At 37.2% G+C, this 20,902-nt stretch overlaps 1 long non-coding RNA gene across 1 annotated transcript; it reads right to left on the bottom strand.

Moving 5' to 3' along the window:
- Positions 1–1,422: 1,422 nt before the first annotated feature.
- On the bottom strand, positions 1,423–13,153 carry LOC130472274 (uncharacterized). The gene is made up of 2 exons (XR_008932305.1): positions 13,075–13,153; positions 1,423–1,676 (listed from the first exon to the last, which is right to left on the bottom strand). It is a non-coding gene; the product is annotated as an uncharacterized lncRNA (long non-coding RNA).
- Between the last annotated feature and the right edge of the window lie 7,749 nt (positions 13,154–20,902).

Here is a 20,902-nt window from a genome sequence, read left to right as displayed (position 1 = left end):
TATAAACGGAAATTTTTTATTAATATTATACTTACCCATGGACTCATTTATATTTCTACTTCCTGAAAAAATATTAAAAAGTGAGTCATTTCCCACTAATCCTCAAAAAGTTGACACATTTTTCATTATCTATATTAAAAAAAAAAAAACTCACTACAACCTACCATTTAATTAAATAAGTAATCAATTATATTGCATTAAACTATGTGCCAGAAATCGGTTCGAGTATTCAGGGACGGATGGAGTATAACTTAAAAATATTATTAACAAACGCATAAAATATCTTAAACCTTATTCTTTTTTAAATTAATGACTTATAATTAAACACTAATCGATATTAGATACATATTGTAACGCCCCGACCTCTAATTCAATTATTAAAGCATAATTAGCAGCGGAATTAACCTAATTCGGTCGGGACATTACCAGCCGTAACTTCCTTTTGGAAATTACAAGGCAACCATCAATCATAAGCTATTAAATCCTAAAAGTTAATATAATAATATTTTATATTACCAAAATAAAAGTACATAACTTACTAAAAGTCTTTAATTAAGCTATTAAACCTTCAAACATAAACTAGGTGAATATATATTAAAGTGAAATTTTCTCGCCACTACTCGTGTCCATCGTCCCCATCAGTACCTAAAACAGAAAACAAAAACGGTGAGCCGAAGACTCAGTAACGAACTATTCTAGCAACGTAAGTTCATTTTAATTCATTTTATTTAATAACACAGGGAGAATAGAATATAGTAAAACATTTTATAATGTAACACCACGACCTCTAATTCAATTTTTAAAGCATAATTAGCAGCGGAATTAACCTAATGCGGCCGGGGCATTACTTGCCGTAACTTCCCTTTGGAAATTACAAGGCAAACATCAATCGTAAGCTATTAATTACTCCAAAAATATATATAATCCTTTATAATACCTAAATCAAAGTACATAACTTACTAAAAATCTTTAATTAAACTATTAAAACTCAAAACATAAACTAGGTGGAAATTATCAAAGTGAAATTCCTCGCCACTAATCGTTTCCATCGTTCCCTGCAGTACCTAAAACAGAAAACAAAACGGTGAGCCGAAGACTCAGTAACGAACTATTCTAGCAACGTAAATTCATTTCAATTCATTTTATTTAATAACACAGGGAGAATAGAATAATGTAAAATATTTTATAAAGTCCTTTATTTAATTCATTCATAAATTTAGGGTGCACATGCTAGCCGTGGCAAGTATGACATGGTGGAACGTCTTCCACGATGGACCGCTGTCCATAAACATGGGGTCTTGGCCCGAAAACATGAAAGCCTTGGCTCAATGGGCGGATGTGTAACACCCCGACAATTCTCCCTTTTCTAAAGTACTCTTTTAATATAAAACATAGAGAATTATCAAGGCATTATCGCCCGTGTGAAAACGTAACGGCTTATTCAGAATTTTGCAGCGGAAAACATAAAACTAACTTTAGGTTTATAAATAATCGATTACATAGTTAATCCCAAAACCAATCAACGAAAATAAGATCAACTAACAAGTTTAAAGTCCAATTAAACAAACCCAAGTCAACTTAGCAAATCAAAACTAAATACAAGCTCTCTATTCCCGATCCCAATGATGCAACATCTTCAAACCTGCAGATGGACAATGCTTATTGATCCTTAGAGACTGCTCACCAAAGATTGGGTCATCACAGGATCAATAAGGCATAGCCATGATCAACATGCACAAGCAAAAGCACGTAATCAGCAAAGCTGAGTACTACATACTAAATCAATAATAATCCTAACATGATTCTATTAAACGAACAATCCTAACTGTTAGGTTATGATACATATGACAATTCATAAATCATGCGGAAAAACCATTTAGCCAGGAATACATATTATTTACACATAATCATATAGCATAGTTTAGATGCATACTATTTGTTGCGTGCCTTCCATAGCTGCGCCCGAACCGAACAAGAACAAGTCTTTAGGACTCCAAGTGTCGTCCCTCCGTAGATAGTCCACAGCACGTCCGGATCCGCCTTAAGATTGACCAACTAGAATCGCCCTTAAGGTACTAAAAAATTTCGGCACTTTTGAGCAAGGAATGTGACTGAATGTTTCTCTCAAAAAACTCACTTTTGAATACTTGAAAACTTGTTATAAATTGTGAACCCAGGCCACATATTTATAGGGGTATGGAAAGAGAATTGGAATCCTATTAGGATACGAATTAATTAAAATTAGAATCATAATAAAACTCTTATTTAATTAATTTATCAAATAGAATTAGGAATTTAATCATTAAACGAATCCTGTACGTTTTAGGTTTTGTATGTGAACACAAACACCCACGCACGCACAGCAGCCCACGAGGGGCGCCATCGCGCGCGCACAGCCCGAGCATCGCAGCCCACGACTGCCGCAGCCTTGGGCGCGCGCTGGGCCTGCCTTGCGGTGGGCCTGGAGCAGCCTTGGGCTTGCGTGTTTGTGGCGCGCGTTTCCCTTGCTGGACGTGGGCCTGGCTTCGTGCTGGGCCTTCGTCTAGCAAGCTCGTCCGATGCTAATTCGTACGACGCGCTTCCGATTAATTTTCCGATTCCGGAATTCATTTCCGATACGAACAATATTTAACATTTCCGATTCCGGAATTAATTTCCGTTTCGAACAAATATTTAATATTTCCGTTTCCGGAATTATTTTTCGATTCCGATAATATTTCCGATTCAGACAATATTTCCGTTTCCGGCAATATTTCCGATTCCGGCAATATTTCTATTTCCAATAATATTTCCCGATATGTACCATGTTTCCGTTTCCGGTAACATCTACGACTTGGATAATATTTATATTTCCGATACGATCCATATTTCCGTTTCCGGCAATATCATCGTTTCCGGAGTATTCATTTCTTGCCTGTGACGATCTCAGCTCCCACTGAAACCGAGATCCGTCGATTCCGAATATCCATAGATGGAGTATTTAATGCCATTAAATACTTGATCCGTTTACGTACTATTTGTGTGACCCTACGGGTTCAGTCAAGAGTAAGTTGTGGATTAATATCATTAATTCCACTTGAACTGAAGCGGCCTCTAGCTAGGCATTCAGCTCACTTGATCTCACTGAATTATTAACTTGTTAATTAATACTGAACCGCATATATTAGACTTATCATTGAATGCATACTTGGACCAAGGGCATTATTTCCTTCAGTCTCCCACTTGTCCTTAGGGACAAGTGTGCATTTCCTAATTCCTTTGTCGCTCGATGCTTGCTCTTGAACATAAGGTAAGAGTTGTCATCCTTATTATGTCCAGAGGTGTTCCTCGGTTTCAGAGTTCAACTGATCAAATAAACAGATAATCATAGCCTATGATTCATCCGAGCACGGCCATGCATTTCACAGTTTCTAGCTCTCCGAGTGGCCTTGTACAACTTTTAAGCATCTCATCCCGATTTATGGGAGGACAATCCCAATCTTGCGATCTTGAGATTAGACTTCGTTTGATAGGTGATTACCTGAGCGTTGCCTTTATAGCCTCCTTTTACGGTGCGACGGTTGGTCAACGTCAAAGCAACCAGTTCTCAAACAAGTAATCTCAAATCACTCAGGTATTGAGGATTTAGTGTCTAATAATTTTAATGAAATTTACTTATGACAGATTTTCATCTCTTACAGTAAAGTTTCATAGGTCTTGTCCGATACTAGTCTTCCCAAAGTAAGTATCTATGCAAATGATTATGACATTGCCATGTCCACATAGTTCAAGAAACAGAACTACTAGTCATCTTGCATTCTAGTCGTCTAACGTTTTCTATGCGTCCAATTTTATAGAAAACTCCGACTAGGGACCATTTTCAACCTTTGACATTCAAGTTCACTTGATAGACATTTCTTAGTCACTGGACTGGTCCTGACAGTCTATCTTGAATATATCGTCAAATTGAAGGGACTCATCATTTAATAAACCATAAATTAAATGGAAAAATGAATTCTCTTCATTTATTGTAAATGATTAACCAATAATGTTTTACAAAGATTTAAACTCTAAAACTTTAAAACATTAAACAGAGACATCAAAGCCATTCTCCAATATGCTTGATTCCCATAGCTGCAGTGTGCGAGTTGTGCTTCGCCTGCGGGAGAGGTTTAGTCAATGGATCTGATATGTTGTCATCAGTTCCAATTTTGCTTATCTCGACTTCTTTTCTTTCAACGAACTCTCGTAGAAGGTGAAATCTACGAAGTACATGCTTGACTCTTTGGTGGTGTCTAGGCTCCTTTGCCTGTGCAATAGCTCCGTTATTATCACAATACAGGGCTATTGGTCCTTTAATGGAGGGGACTACACCAAGTTCACCTATGAACTTCCTTAGCCATATAGCTTCCTTTGCTGCTTCATGTGCAGCAATGTACTCCGCTTCAGTTGTAGAATCCGCAATGGTGCTTTGCTTAGCACTTTTCCAGCTTACTGCTCCTCCGTTGAGGCAGAAGACAAACCCAGACTGTGATCTGAAATCATCTTTGTCGGTTTGGAAACTTCCGTCCGTATAGCCTTTAACAATTAATTCATCATCTCCACCATAGACCAGGAAGTCATCTTTGTGCCTTTTCAGGTACTTCAGAATATTCTTGGCAGCAGTCCAATGCGCCTCTCCTGGGTCTGACTGGTATCTGCTCGTAGCACTGAGTGCGTACGCAACATCCGGGCGTGTACATATCATAGCATACATTATTGAACCAATCAATGATGCATATGGAATCCCATTCATTCGTCTACGCTCATCAAGTGTTTTTGGGCACTGAGTCTTGCTTAGAGTCATTCCATGAGACATGGGTAGGTAGCCTCGCTTGGAGTCCGCCATCTTGAACCTATCAAGCACCTTATTGATATAAGTGCTTTGACTAAGTCCAATCATCCTTTTAGATCTATCTCTGTAAATCTTGATGCCCAATATGTACTGTGCTTCTCCTAGATCTTTCATCGAAAAACATTTCCCAAGCCAAATCTTGACAGAGTTCAACATAGGAATGTCATTTCCGATAAGTAATATGTCATCGATATACAATACTAGGAAAGCAATTTTGCTCCCACTGACCTTCTTGTATACACAAGATTCGTCTGCGTTCTTGATGAAACCAAAGTCACTGACTGCTTCATCAAAACGTATATTCCAGCTCCTGGATGCCTGCTTCAATCCGTAGATTGACTTCTTTAGCTTGCATACCTTTTTAGCATTCTTTGGATCCTCAAAACCTTCAGGCTGTGTCATAAACACAGTTTCTGTTAAAACGCCGTTTAAGAAAGCAGTTTTGACATCCATCTGCCATATTTCGTAATCGTAATATGCAGCGATTGCTAACATTATCCGAATAGACTTTAGCATTGCAACTGGTGAAAAAGGTTTCATCGTAATCCACACCGTGGACTTGCCTGTAACCTTTTGCAACCAATCTAGCTTTGAAAACTTCAAGTTTCCCATCCTTGTCCTTTTTCAGTTTGAAAACCCATTTGCTTCCAATGGCTTGGTAGCCATCTGGCAAATCGACCAAATCCCATACTTGGTTTTCAGACATGGAGTCTAATTCAGATTGCATGGCTTCTTGCCATTGCTTGGAGCTAGGGCTCGTCATAGCTTGTTTGTAAGTCGCAGGTTCATCACTTTCAAGTAATAGAACGTCATAGCTCTTGTTCGTCAAAATACCTAAGTACCTTTCCGGTTGAGATCTATATCTTTGCGATCTACGCGGGGTAACATTTCTAGATTGACCATGATTCTCACCAGATTCTTCTAAAGATCTCTGAGTTTCATCCTGAATGTCATCTTGAGCATTCTCTAGAGTTTGTTGTTCGACTCGAATTTCTTCGAGGTCTACTTTTCTCCCACTTGTCATTTTGGAAATGTGATCTTTCTCCAAAAAGACACCATCTCGAGCAACAAACACTTTGTTCTCAGATGTATTGTAGAAATAATACCCCTTTGTTTCCTTTGGATAGCCCACAAGGATACATTTGTCAGATTTTGGATGAAGTTTGTCTGAAATTAATCGTTTGACGTATACTTCACATCCCCAAATCTTAAGAAAAGACACATTTGGAGGCTTTCCAAACCATAATTCGTATGGAGTCTTTTCGACAGCTTTAGACGGAGCTCTATTTATAGTGAGTGCAGCTGTATTTAGTGCATGTCCCCAAAATTCTAATGGAAGTTTGGCCTGACCCATCATTGACCTGACCATGTCTAGCAAGGTTCTGTTCCTCCGTTCTGACACACCGTTCCATTGTGGTGTTCCAGGAGGATTCAATTCTGATAGAATTCCACATTCTTTCAGATGGTCATCAAATTCATAGCTCAGATATTCACCGCTTCTATCAGACCGCAGTGCCTTAATCTTCTTGCCTAATTGATTCTCTACTTCACTCTGAAATTCCTTGAATTTGTCAAAGGATTCAGACTTATGCTTCATTAGGTAGACATAACCATATCTACTGAAGTCATCAGTGAAAGTGATAAAGTAGCTGAAACCACCTCTAGCATTTGTACTCATTGGTCCACATACATCTGTATGGATTAAACCCAATAGTTCATTTGCTCTTTCTCCAACTTTAGAGAAAGGTTGCTTTGTTATTTTGCCAAGTAAACATGATTCGCATTTACCATAATCCTCTAAGTCAAATGGTTCTAGAATTCCTTCCTTTTGAAGTCTTTCTAAGCGTTTCAAGTTTATATGGCCTAATCGACAATGCCACAGATAGGTGAGATCTGAATCATCCTTTTTGGCCCTTTTGGTATTTATGTTGTATACTTGTTTGTCGTGATCTAATAAATAAAGTCCATTGACTAATCTAGCAGATCCATAAAACATCTCCTTAAAATAAAACGAACAACTATTGTCTTTTATTAAAAAAGAAAATCCCTTAGCATCTAAGCAAGAAACTGAAATGATGTTTTTAGTAAGACTTGGAACATGGAAACATTCTTCCAGTTCCAAAACTAGCCCGGAGGGCAACGACAAATAGTAAGTTCCTACAGCTAATGCAGCAATCCGTGCTCCATTTCCCACTCGTAGGTCGACTTCACCCTTGCTTAACTTTCTACTTCTTCTTAGTCCCTGTGGATTGAAACATAAGTGTGAGCCACAACCTGTATCTAATACCCAAGAAGTTGAATTAGCAAGTATACAGTTTATAACGAAAATACCTGAAGATGGAACGACTGTTCCGTTCTTCTGATCTTCCTTTAGCTTCAAGCAATCTCTCTTCCAAAGCCCCTTCTTCTTGCAGTAGAAGCATTCGGATTCAGAAGTGGGTTGACTGACCTTCCTCTTTACAGATTTGGCGCCAGTTTGCCTAGTTGGGCTGGCCTTGTTGCCACCTTTCTTAGCATTCCTCTTCTTTCCAGATTTCTTGAACTTGCCCCCACGCACCATAAGCACATCCTGCTTATCACTTTTGAGCGTCTTTTCAGCAGTCTTCAGCATACCGTGAAGCTCAGTGAGCGTTTTGTCCAGACTATTCATACTGTAGTTCAGTTTGAACTGATCATACCCGTTATGAAGAGAATGGAGGATGGTGTCTATAGCCATTTCCTGAGAAAATTGCTGATCCAGCCGACTCATATTCTCAATGAGTCCAATCATTTTGAGAACATGTGGACTTACGGGCTCGCCTTTTCTTAAGCTTGGTCTCAAGAATTTGCCTATGAGTCTCGAATCTTTCGACTCGAGCCAGATCTTGGAACATGTTCTTCAACTCACTGATGATTGTGAAAGCATCTGAGTTGATGAACGTTTTCTGCAGATCCGCACTCATGGTGGCGAGCATTAGACATTTCACATCCTTGTTGGCATCAATCCAACGATTGAGGGCTGCCTGAGTGACCCCGTCGCCTGCGGCTTCGTGCATCGCCTCTTCTAGGACATACTCCTTTTCTTCCTGCATAAGAACTATTTGCAAGTTCCTTTGCCAGTCAAGGAAGTTTTTCCCGTTCAACTTCTCCTTTTCGAGAATTGATCGAATGTTGAATGAATTGTTGTTTGCCATATTAAAAACTACAATTGAAAAAAATAAACAAATAAATAACCATTCACAGTTTCTCTTAATAAACTTAAATTCTAGCATACATGCATAATTCAATGTTTATTAAGCATTTTATTCAAGTTATGTGTTCCGACAGGTGTGAATAAAATGATTCCAAGATCCTAAAATCATTGAAGAACTAAGCACAGTTTGTCGACTTAATCCTAAAACATCATAGGTAAGCAAAAACCTTTTGCTAATAGTCTAGAAACTATTCTTGGTTGATAGGTACGTCTAAGAACTTATTAGGTAAACCTATCGATTTTGCCACGACATAAAAGGACTCCTTACTTATATCGTTGAGTTTCACCAAAACTAACATGTACTCACAATTATTTGTGTACCTTGCCCCTTTAGGACCAATAAGTAACACCTCGCTGAGCGAAAACTATTACTAGATTGATGTAAAGGATATCCAAGCAAGTGTATATTTTGGCATGGCACCTTTTAACTCAATTTTTAAGTTTGGAACTTAAGGCTCTTACTATGTTGATTAGATTTTAAGTGAACTAAAATCCTTAATCATGCAACATAATCAAGCTTTTGATCTTATGCATTTTAAGACATATTTAAAAGCAATAAATAACTTAAAACATGCATAAGATAAATGTGATCTAGTATGGCCCGACTTCATCTTGAAGCTTTGACTTCAAAGTCCGTCTTGAAAATCTCCGTGGGAGGCACCATTTTCTTCAAATAGGATAAGCTATAATTGAAACTAATTACAACTATTTGATGGTACGCAGACCATATTTGAATTGAAAAACAACTTTGGTACTTTAGACCAATTACATTCAAATTAATGGTACGCAGACCATATTTTCTATCCTATTTGGGCCATACTAGTCACTTCATAACCTGCAAAACAGTACATATACAATATATACCATTCATCCATTCATTATCATGAATGGCCCACATAGCTGGTTAGTAAAACACATTATGCATCACGTAAACATTTGCAACAATTAATCAAGGGCACCAATAATCTACCAATTATTCAGTCCTTATTAATTCTAATCAAGTTGTTTTAACCTTAAGGTTTTGTAGACCTAATCAAGAGTTTATGACTAAAAAGGGCTCCCACTCAAACCAACAAATTCATATGCTTTACTAATTTTAAAACATAAAAATGTATTTCTAGTCCAACCGGAAACATACAAATTTAATTAAAATTTAAAGCTCATGTAAATTTATAATTGAATCCAAAAAGTTTAATTTAATTTCAGTCGTATTTAAATTAATTCATGATTTTAATTTTAGTAAAATAATTAGAATAAATAAAAATTTATTATAATTACAATATTCAAAATCAAAATCCAAGAAAATAATTTAAATTATTAATTTTAAAATTAATTAAAATTACGTAAACTGAAAATTTCAAATTAAACATTCAAAACGATCTAATCGTAACGCAAACACCCTACGCATCGCACGCCCATGGGCCACACGCACACAGCCATCGCTGGCCATGTGCGCGCAGCCCATGCGTTGCGTCGCATAGCTGCTGCTTCTACCCTTCGCAAGCCATCGCACGAGTTGGTGCTCGCTGCGCGCGCGCCAGCGCTCGATGCACGCGAGCCATTGCTCGCTGTGCGCACTTGCCAGCGCTCGATGTGCGCGCTCGCCAGCGCTCGCTTGATGCGAGCCAGCGCTCGCTGCGCGCGCTCGCCAGCGCTCGCTTGTGCGAGCCAGCGCTCGCTGCGCGAGGCATCGACGCTGGGCGCAGCACTTGTGGCACGCGAGCTTGCGCTCGCTGCGCGCGAGGCTGCGCGCGCTTTTGCGAGGCAGTGCGCGTTGTGGCGCAGCTCGCTTGCTGCCCACACGCGACTGCCGTGCCTTGCCTTCGCCCAAGCCCATTCGTCCATTGCTCGTAGCCCACGACACAAGGCAGGGCTGCTGCCTTGTGCTCGTGCACCATGCCCTTGCTCATTGCATTCGTGCCGCACGGGCGACGAGCTCCCTTGCTCGTCGTCGCATGCCCGCACTATACAACACCCCTTAAGGGTAACACGTAGCGTCCATTGCTTTGTGCGTGCAAGTTATATGAACGAATCGCATAAAATTTAAAAAATTTATATTTAAAATTAATGACAAATTAATAAATTAATATTAATTTCATAATTTTAGGGCGAAAAATCGAAAATTTATTATTCAATTGATTTCCGATTAACATGGATTCAAGTCTAGGTCATAAAAATTCAAAATTTATCATAAATTTACAATTTTTATGGTGGTTTTTAATCATAGGTATCTAATTAAATTATAATTAATTATGAAAATCAAATTAATTCTAAATTATTCTAATTTTCAACAAATTAATCATAATTACAAATTAGATTGCATAATTAACAAGGCTAGGCATTCAAAATTGTTAAACATATACAGTAGGTCAATCAAAAATTCAAGATTTATCAACAAGAATCGCAAATATTTAATTTAACATCTTAAATTTACGAAATTTTGCATTCGAAAAACTAAAACCTTCGAAAAGTCATAGTTAGGCTTCGAATTTGAGAATTCTGGGTTCGGCAGAAAATTATTATTTTTGTCAAAATTTTAGAATGCCTTTTACATGCGGAATTGACACAAAAATCACTCGATTTGGATGAGTAACGAAGAAACTGCCGAAAAACTGCGTACGTATAATTAAATAAACGCAATTTGCAATTAATTAACAATTACGAAAATTAATCACCCCTTTTAATTCTTGCAAATTTGTAATATTTAACCATGTTCATGCAATTTAGATTATGAAAATAATAAGAGGCTCGTGATACCACTGTTAGGTTATGATACATATGACAATTCATAAATCATGCGGAAAAACCATTTAGCCAGGAATACATATTATTTACACATAATCATATAGCATAGTTTAGATGCATACTCTTTGTTGCGTGCCTTCCATAGCTGCGCCCGAACCGAACAAGAACAAGTCTTTAGGACTCCAAGTGTCGTCCCTCCGTAGATAGTCCACAGCACGTCCGGATCCGCCTTAAGATTGACCAACTAGAATCGCCCTTAAGGTACTAAAAAATTTCGGCACTTTTGAGCAAGGAATGTGACTGAATGTTTCTCTCAAAAAACTCACTTTTGAATACTTGAAAACTTGTTATAAATTGTGAACCCAGGCCACATATTTATAGGGGTATGGAAAGAGAATTGGAATCCTATTAGGATACAAATTAATTAAAATTAGAATCATAATAAAACTCTTATTTAATTAATTTATCAAATAGAATTAGGAATTTAATCATTAAACGAATCCTGTACGTTTTAGGTTTCGTATGTGAACACAAACACCCACGCACGCACAGCAGCCCACGAGGGGCGCCATCGCGCGCGCACAGCCCGAGCATCGCAGCCCACGACTGCCGCAGCCTTGGGCGCGCGCTGGGCCTGCCTTGCGGTGGGCCTGGAGCAGCCTTGGGCTTGCGTGTTTGTGGCGCGCGTTTCCCTTGCTGGACGTGGGCCTGGCTTCGTGCTGGGCCTTCGTCTAGCAAGCTCGTCCGATGCTAATTCGTACGACGCGCTTCCGATTAATTTTCCGATTCCGGAATTCATTTCCGATACGAACAATATTTAACATTTCCGATTCCGGAATTAATTTCCGTTTCGAACAAATATTTAATATTTCCGTTTCCGGAATTATTTTTCGATTCCGATAATATTTCCGATTCAGACAATATTTCCGTTTCCGGCAATATTTCCGATTCCGGCAATATTTCTATTTCCAATAATATTTCCCGATATGTACCATGTTTCCGTTTCCGGTAACATCTACGACTTGGATAATATTTATATTTCCGATACGATCCATATTTCCGTTTCCGGCAATATCATCGTTTCCGGAGTATTCATTTCTTGCCTGTGACGATCTCAGCTCCCACTGAAACCGAGATCCGTCGATTCCGAATATCCATAGATGGAGTATTTAATGCCATTAAATACTTGATCCGTTTACGTACTATTTGTGTGACCCTACGGGTTCAGTCAAGAGTAAGTTGTGGATTAATATCATTAATTCCACTTGAACTGAAGCGGCCTCTAGCTAGGCATTCAGCTCACTTGATCTCACTGAATTATTAACTTGTTAATTAATACTGAACCGCATATATTAGACTTATCATTGAATGCATACTTGGACCAAGGGCATTATTTCCTTCACTAACATGATACTAAATAAAACATAAGCAAGGATAACCAAAACATATTGACTTGAAGACTATATTTGACTGAACTAGACCTTTGTATCTTTAACATTATTTTAATTGAAATAGTCAATGGACTGAGCTGTCTACTAGAAACTTCTTCTTCTTCACTAAGGAAGACGAGGTACGGGCGCGACTCCGTAAACCCCAATGACCTGCGATATCGAGGGACTTTTGAATAAATAGAACCGGTGATCAATCCGGCCCAGAGAAAGCCATAGGCGACCCATGACCCCAACTCCTGATTGTCCGTCACTTTAGACGTGCACAGTCTAAAGCTATTGCTACTCAGTTTCACTTTACATGCTTTACCAATTAAACTCCGTTATGACTCTACAATCACATAAGTCATACAATCAACAATTATTCTCCACTGTTTTTATCTTGGAATTAGGTAAGTGATCACAGAGATGTCAATCAACACTCATTCCAATTAAATCCAACCTTTCCTTTAATACTGATCAACCCCTCTATATGGGTATAAGGTTTCAACTTACTAAACAAGGTCCTCGGCCCTCATAAAGTAGTGAAAAGCTAAAAGGGAACAACAATCAATCGATCTGAATCAATATATATAAAGTAATCTAGTGTTCCCAATCAAACTTGTTTGCATCAATCATCTACTAACATGTTATAATCCTCATAACGAAATATATATGTTCAACATGTCCATCCAACAATATTAAACATGAAATTCCAACATAATCAAGTTCATCAACAACTTTCAGCATGGATTCAACAAATAACACACATTCCAAGCACACAGGTATGTACGTACCTTGTGTAGACAAACTAATAGGCCACTTTAACACTTTCAAAAGTCACCTAGGGAGAATTCTCCGCCTAAAACAATCAACAAATATTCCCAATCAATTTCTAATCTTTCACAACCATAATAAAGCAATCTAAATACATCCTAAACATATTTAGAACCTTCCCCAATATCAAAACTTGAATATTTGATTTCCTAGCATCATAATTATTGAATTCGATGTTTGAAATTCGTTGAAAACTTTTCGCAAATACCATACTTAAATTTTCAGCAATATAACTCGTTTAAAAACTTCACCTAGACCAATTAACGTTCTTAGAACGTTGAAACAATCAATTTCAAAATCCCTAATCATCCCACCATGATTTCCAACCATTAAAGACTTAAAATTCCCGCTTTAACTAATTCAAATCGTTATTTCAATGCATTATATAAACTGAAAATTAAATTTACTATTTAAACATAATATAAAAATATGAAATTCGAATTAAATCATAGAAATTCTAAATTCAATTTAATTAAAACATAACTTAAATTAATAACATAAATTTATAATATTTAATTGAATTACTTAGGGTTCAAGAAATTAACCAAATAAAGATTCAAGGGAAGGCTGGCCGGCGGCAATGGCTGGTGCACGCGGCGGCAGGTGGTCGTGGCTGGCGGCGAGGCTGCAACCGTGGTGACTGACTTCCGCAAGAAGTAAAGAGGAGCAAAAGAGGAAAGGAGAACGAGTGAAGGAAGGACGCAGCCTGGCTGGGAAGCAGCGACGGCTTGCGCAACAATGTGGACGGTGGTTGGCTAGGGGGGCAGCGCGGTGGTGCGTGCGGCGGCTGCGGTGGCTGTGCGAAACAGAATCTGCGATTAAGGGGGGATAAAATGGAAGAAAGAGAAAACGAAAGAGAAGAGGAAGGAGGTGAAATTACCGGGCGCAGGAGGAGGAAGAACGACGGTGGTCGGTTGGCGGTTGGTCGACGGCGGCGGCTGGGACCAAGAGACCTGAGTGTTTTTTTTTTCTTTTGCAGGTTCACGTACGTGAATGGAGGGTTCGGTGGTTTTTCTGTTTTGATTTTCACGTGAAGGGAAGGGGAAGAGAATTATGGGTAATTTTGTTTGGGTTTATTTATTGGGCTTTGCAAACTTGGGCTAGGATTGGAATTGATGTTGTTTGAATCCAAAACCGATTAGGATTGTTTTTGAAATTCAATCGCGTTTTCGCAATCCAAATTCTTTTCTACATAGAATTCTAAAATTATTTTAGATTGCATAAATCGTTAAAAATATTCAAAATGTAATAAAATAAATATACGTTAATTATATATTTATTTCTAAAATCCGTAAATTCTTATTTAAATATATTAACTATACGTTAAAATATATTAATAACATTTATAAATTTACGGGGGATTACAGGATGCCCCATGGGTACATGCATGACCGAGAATCGTAACCTGTGAACATATACTGCCAAACGGACTAGGAATTTCACTTTCATTTATCATGTTTCGTTTAATTTTACATTTTAGCCTTTTTACTTCAGTAGAAGTAACATAATTCCTTTAGATCATGAGATCATGATAAAATATCATTTAGATCCTGGGATCAATAAAATATCATTTCTTTCCTGGCATCATAGAAACATCATTTCATTCATGGTTTCTTATAAAGATCGTTTTATAAGAATTTCATTCAATCATAATATAATAAATAATCCAATCAAATCACATTTCATTTCCCGCAATTCATAAAACATGTCAAAACATTCAATTCATGAATAAATCATAACATTGTAATTTCATAAACGCATTTATAAGGGAATTGCGGGTACTAGCAATAGCCGTTACCTCACTTCCACGATTTTGCTAAGGATTTTCCCTTGGTTCGTTCGTCCTGAGCTCCGAGTCCAATTTCTTTCAAAATAATAAATCATTTAATTAGTACTAGATCGATAAATAATTTAAAATCGATATTTTATAAAATCATAAATTTCATAAGTAACGAATTTGTAAATAACGAATTTTAATAAAATATAATTTCGAAATATAATGAAAATATTATTAATCAAATTTTCAATCAAAATATATGTATATATTTATTTCATAAATCGTTTTTTTTTTATGAATATTATCTAAATTCCGTTTGTATAAATAAAACTAGTAACTTATTTTCGTAAAATCAATAATTAACCTGAAAAATAATAACAATTTATTAGTAAATAATTATATCTTAAAAATTATTAAAACATGCAAATTCATAGTTTGAAAATCTGAAATTTACAACTTAGGTTTAACTCACCAAAAGGCCCAAACTGAAATGGCCCAACCTTAAATTGGGTTGGAGGAAATTGGAATTCAATGTTTCATAATTGAAACCAAATTTTGGTTTACTGGGAAGGGAAACGAATAGGGGAAGGGGGTGAAGCAGAGGGTGGCACGAGGAGGAGGAACGAGAGGAGGGAGGAAGAAGGTGGCCAGGCTGCGCGGCGCATCACCGTGAACCGCGCCTGGAGGCGACGATGATGATGGTGGTTGTGCGACGGCATAACCGAAAAGGGAGAGGGAAGGGTGCGAACATAGAAGAGAGAAGCAGGGGAGTTTGGGGTTGGTTTTTCGGTTGAATCTAGGAGGAAGGGATTGGTGGTTCACGGCGAAGGTGGAGGCGGGGGTTTACTCCAGAGGGGGTGAGGTGGTTGCGGTGTGGTGGCGGCGTGGAACTGGTGGTGCAGCGAGCAGGGGAAAGACAGGGGAAGGGGCAGGGGATCGCGACGGAAAAGAAGAGGGGTAGGGAGGTACGGTGATCGACGGTGGGTTTGTGGAGGTCGAGTGGTGCTGGATGGAGGTGGTAGTCGGTGGTTGAGGTGGCTGCCTCGGTGGTGGTTCGAATCACATGAAACAAAGGGGAGTGAAATTGATTGTTGGTTTTGGTTTTGATTTTTGATGTTGCATTTCAGAAATGGAAACTGGTTTTTGTAATTGAAGGAAAGGAAGACAATTTAGGCTTTGCAATTGAATGGGGACTGATTTTAGGGAAAAGAAGAAGGAGGAAAATTCCTTCACTCCATTTGTACGTGGAGAGCAAGGAAAGAGAGATGAGACTTTGGCTCTTCTAAGGGCTTTTTAGTAATTTCACAAGATTTGACCAAAATATCTGAAATTTGTTGCTATTTTTGGAAAGTACTAAAAATAGAAATGTTTAATTAAAATAATTCCTTACAAAAATTATCGTTAACGAAAAATAAATTAATTTTCGTTTATAAATTAATCGTTTAAAAATAAATCGTAAAACGTTTAAATTAACGAAATTCGATTATTCGTAATTATTTAAAACGAAATTAAGCTAATAAATATTCTTAATTTTAATAAATCATGTTTAAAATTTCGGGGTATTACACTCTTACCCCCTTAGAAAAAGTTTCGTCCTCGAAACTGGAGCTCAGTCGAAATAGCCATTCTTAGAATCATACGAGTCATATTTAATCGTTCTATTTGTCATTCACTAATCGAAAACATACATGTCATAACCAATCATTTGATCTCACGCATAAGCATGGTTGATACATTACACATTCACAGAAAACATGGAGATTCGTACATCATCTCATTCTTAGGTGACTATTTGAAGAGGTTTTGCTTTCATTTGATATTGGGCTTCTTTGCTTCAGGAATCTTGTTGTTGGGTTTCATTACTTTATTCGTTTGATTTCGATCTTCGATCTTTTCTGCTAAGTTAAATAACTTTGTTGACTACGTTTGTTGCAGGGGTTTGAGTCCAATAACGTGACTAAAAATACGTCGATAGACATGTGAGGTTGCTACTTATCCTTTATATTTTAAGTCAACAAACCTCGGATTTTTCGAAGAATGCTAAGCCATCAAGCGTGCCTTTATCAGAAACAATCTAGCTTCCAGAAAACTTAGTTCAGATTACCTGGTCCTATAGAAATGTCATATGTTGATTTTCTAATCTCAATTCCATTGCAATCCTCAATCATTCTTTTCGAATTTCTAACATTCATTGATATCATCAACCTTATTGACAGATTAATTCTTGATAACTTATTTTGGTAGAATCCTCAAGATCTTATCCATGTGTCAACTCATATGGGTCTTTTATCATAACTCATGTTGGGTTCATAACATTTCTGCTTAACTTCTTAGCTTCCTTAATAGAGGCATATCAATCATCTTTTAGTCCTTCAACATGCGTTTCTTTGATTTCACTTTAAAACAATGGTGTTCAACATATTCTCTCCTAAGTCAAATTCTTTCAACGATGGAGGGCTCAGCCCAAATTACGTGACTCGATCCTTTAACATATCCTGGTTGAGATTTCTATATATACTCAAAATATACGGTAGATACTTTAGCATAGATTAGTCTAGGTTGTTCACTTTAGATTGCCATTTCATAGCCTTCGAAACTACCTTCTTGCCAACTTGACATATTTCAAAACTTCACGAACTCTTGTATTTTCCTCAATTTTGTTTCTTAGGGTTCTCCATGAATCCTAAACTATCCATACGCAGGTTTACTAAATGTATCAAAGCACGGGTCTTAATTGTGATTCATCAAGATCTAACATACAATTGATAATCCCAAAATAACTTCAGGTAACTTTATGGTATTTGGTTCACAACCTCTAGTATATTCTTAATAGCTCAACGAACCTTCAAAATACTTTGTACCAGTTTCATTGATACGGGACACATGAACATAATTTGGCTTGATTCTCTATAACTTATACTCATACGCTATTGTTTCTTTATACTTAAGATTGGGGTTCCCAAGGTGACATTTTCACGTTATTATTCTTAGAATGATTTCCTCAAATTAAATCTCCTCATCTCGTTGAAAACTAAAATCTTATTCTCTTGTTAAAGGTCTATCATGGTTCCTTCTCGAAATATATTTGGGCACTTACTATAGGCAACTAAAATTTTCTCTATCTCAGTCTCTCCCCTACTTGTCTAATTCCAATTTCAATCTTTTGTCTCTTAGTCATCGGAGTAATTTACTCCTATTCTTTCATACGCATAAATGTCAATATTCTTCATAATCTCCAACCTATCATCCTTTCATTACATCCCCTAAATATGCATGAACTTTCAGATTACCTAGTACTCACTATCCTACTCACGTCAACCTATTTGGTATGAACTCTAAACATGTATGACAAATAATAAATGAAGGAATATCAACGAGTATCATACATAATAATTAGAAAAGAGAATTGCAAGGACCATTGATAACATCTCTGCCTTTTTCATGAGGTTTTGTCATAGAATCTACTCCAATCATGGGTTTCTGAAGCATGCTAACAATGTCATTGGTTTTATGGTCGTGGTTAATAGACAATCTTTTAGTACGTGTAGCTGATGGTGATAGCCCAGAATAATCTCGAACCTAATGGTCATGACTTCCACAACGATCATTTGTTCCTATTGCAAATCCTTAATTCGTGCTTTCCTAATCTCATAATTCAAAGTTGGCCTCGCATTCAAGCAAACGTTTCCTTTATCCTTAAGGAACTTGACTTCCATAGCAAATATTTCTTTAGTCTCATCAATCAAAGTTGGTCTCGGTACTGACTTAACGCATTTAAACAAAAATTTCCTTTATTCTTAACAACTTAACTTCTAGGTTTTACAGATCATCTTGGTTGGCTCGTAGAAAGGTAGGATCGAATTTAGGTAGGATTTTGACTCAAGCATCTATAATAACATTAGCTTTTCTGGTAGGGTATTGTATATCAAGATCATAGGTAAGGTAGTTCTATTCAGGGACTTGGAGTTGGCGAGAGAATCATCTATGACCTTCCTGTTCCATTTCGACACATCATATTCCATGTTTAGAAGTATTAATATAAATAACGAATCTCTTAGTTCCGGATGGAAGGCAAGGATATAGGAAATTATGATACGTCTCTTAAGTTCTGAAATTGCAGATTTACAATCATCATTCCCCATATATTTGATATTCTTTCTAACCAATCGGATTGTGGGTAAGGCAACCTTAGAGAAATCTTAGATAAATTTTCGATAACCTTCAGCTAAACCCATAAAATTTCATACTTCAGGGACATTGGTTGGTCTAGGGTATTCCACGATTGCTTTTACTTTCTCATGATCAACAGATACACCTTTCTCAGAAATAATATGACCTAAAAACGATATTTCCTTAAGCCAGAATTTACACTTTGACAACTTAGCATATAATTGGTTTTCAATCAACATATCTAACACTTTCCTCCGATGCTCCTCGTGTTCCTCATTACTCTTAGAATGTACCAAAATATCATAAATGGAAACAACTACAAACTCATCAAGGTATGGTTTGAAAATGCGATTCATTAAATCCATAAATACAGCTGGTGCATTAGTTAACCCAAAAGGTAATACAACAAACTCATGGTAACCATAGTTGGTGTTATTAGTTCTCCTTAAAATATCCTCGCGCGGGTTTAATGCAAAGTTGATGGTATCACGACCTCAAATCTATCCTTGAAAATACTTCATACTTCGAAGTTGGTCAAACAAATCATCACTAAGGGGTAAATGATATTTGTTCTTAATAGTAATCCCCTTTAACCCTTTATAGTTTATGCATAACCTCAAAGTTTCATCATTTTTCCTCACAAATATGACATGGCTCCCAAAAGTGAATCACTCAGTTGAATATACCCTTATCCAAGTAATCATCTAATTGCTTCTTCAATTCTTTGCAACTCAGTTGCTGTCATTCTATAGGTGCTTTAGGAATCGGGGTGGATCTTGTGATTACTTTTATGCTAAAGTTTAATTCTCTCTGTGGAGGCATACTAGGTTTCTTTTCAGGGAAACATATTCACAAACGATAGTTGTGTTAGTGAGTGGTGATCGACAACACTGCAAGGATAACCAGAAAAATTCACCACCGGAGCTTTCAAAGCAGTGACAATTTGCATCGTTGGTTTTCTTACTAACTTATGGAATGCAATCCTATCCTCTTTTGGCGTTTTGGTCACACTATGCCTTAAACAATTAGTGTTAGCTTCATATTCAACCAACTTATTCCCAAAATTACATCAGATCTAGATAGATCAAAGGATACTAAAACTCAACTTTCTCTAACATCATAGGACAATTTCTAATTCACAATCACTAGGAAAGAAAACACTCATAATTGCATCGATATGGCATAATCCTCGTGCATAATGTGGTTATCATGGTGCTCGTTGCGAGCCCTTGGGGACATCATTCGTAGCCTCGATAAACAATATTCAACATAACATGTCCCAACAAATGGAAGCAAATAAATCATAGAAAATAAACCCGTTCATCCCGTTCCTACACTCATACTCATTTTCCTTTTAACTTAAGTAACATGATTTTAGAAAATTCTTTTTAACTCATTACTTAAAACTCTTTACTTGAAGCCTAATGAATTCTATTCGTGCGAAAACCCGTAAGGTTTAGCACTTATGGTACAGAACCTTGGCTCTGATACCAAACTATAACACCCCGACCTCTAATTCAATTTTTAAAGCATAATTAGCAGCGGAATTAACCTAATGCGGTCGGGGCATTACTTGCCGTAACTTCCCTTTGGAAATTACAAGGCAAACATCAATCGTGAGCTATTAATTACTCCAAAAATATATATAATCCTTTATAATACCTAAATCAAAGTACATAACTTACTAAAAATCTTTAATTAAACTATTAAAACTCAAAACATAAACTAGGTGGAAATTATCAAAGTGAAATTCCTCGCCACTAATCGTTTCCATCGTTCCCCGCAATACCTAAAACAGAAAACAAAACGGTGAGCCGAAAACTCAGTAACGAACTATTCTA

This window comes from Spinacia oleracea, chromosome 4, assembly GCF_020520425.1.
Source record: "Spinacia oleracea cultivar Varoflay chromosome 4, BTI_SOV_V1, whole genome shotgun sequence".
Taxonomy (NCBI): Eukaryota; Viridiplantae; Streptophyta; class Magnoliopsida; order Caryophyllales; family Amaranthaceae; genus Spinacia; species Spinacia oleracea.
The sequence above is the reverse complement of the archived record's forward strand: the minus strand, read 5'-3'. Positions and strand labels throughout refer to the sequence as shown.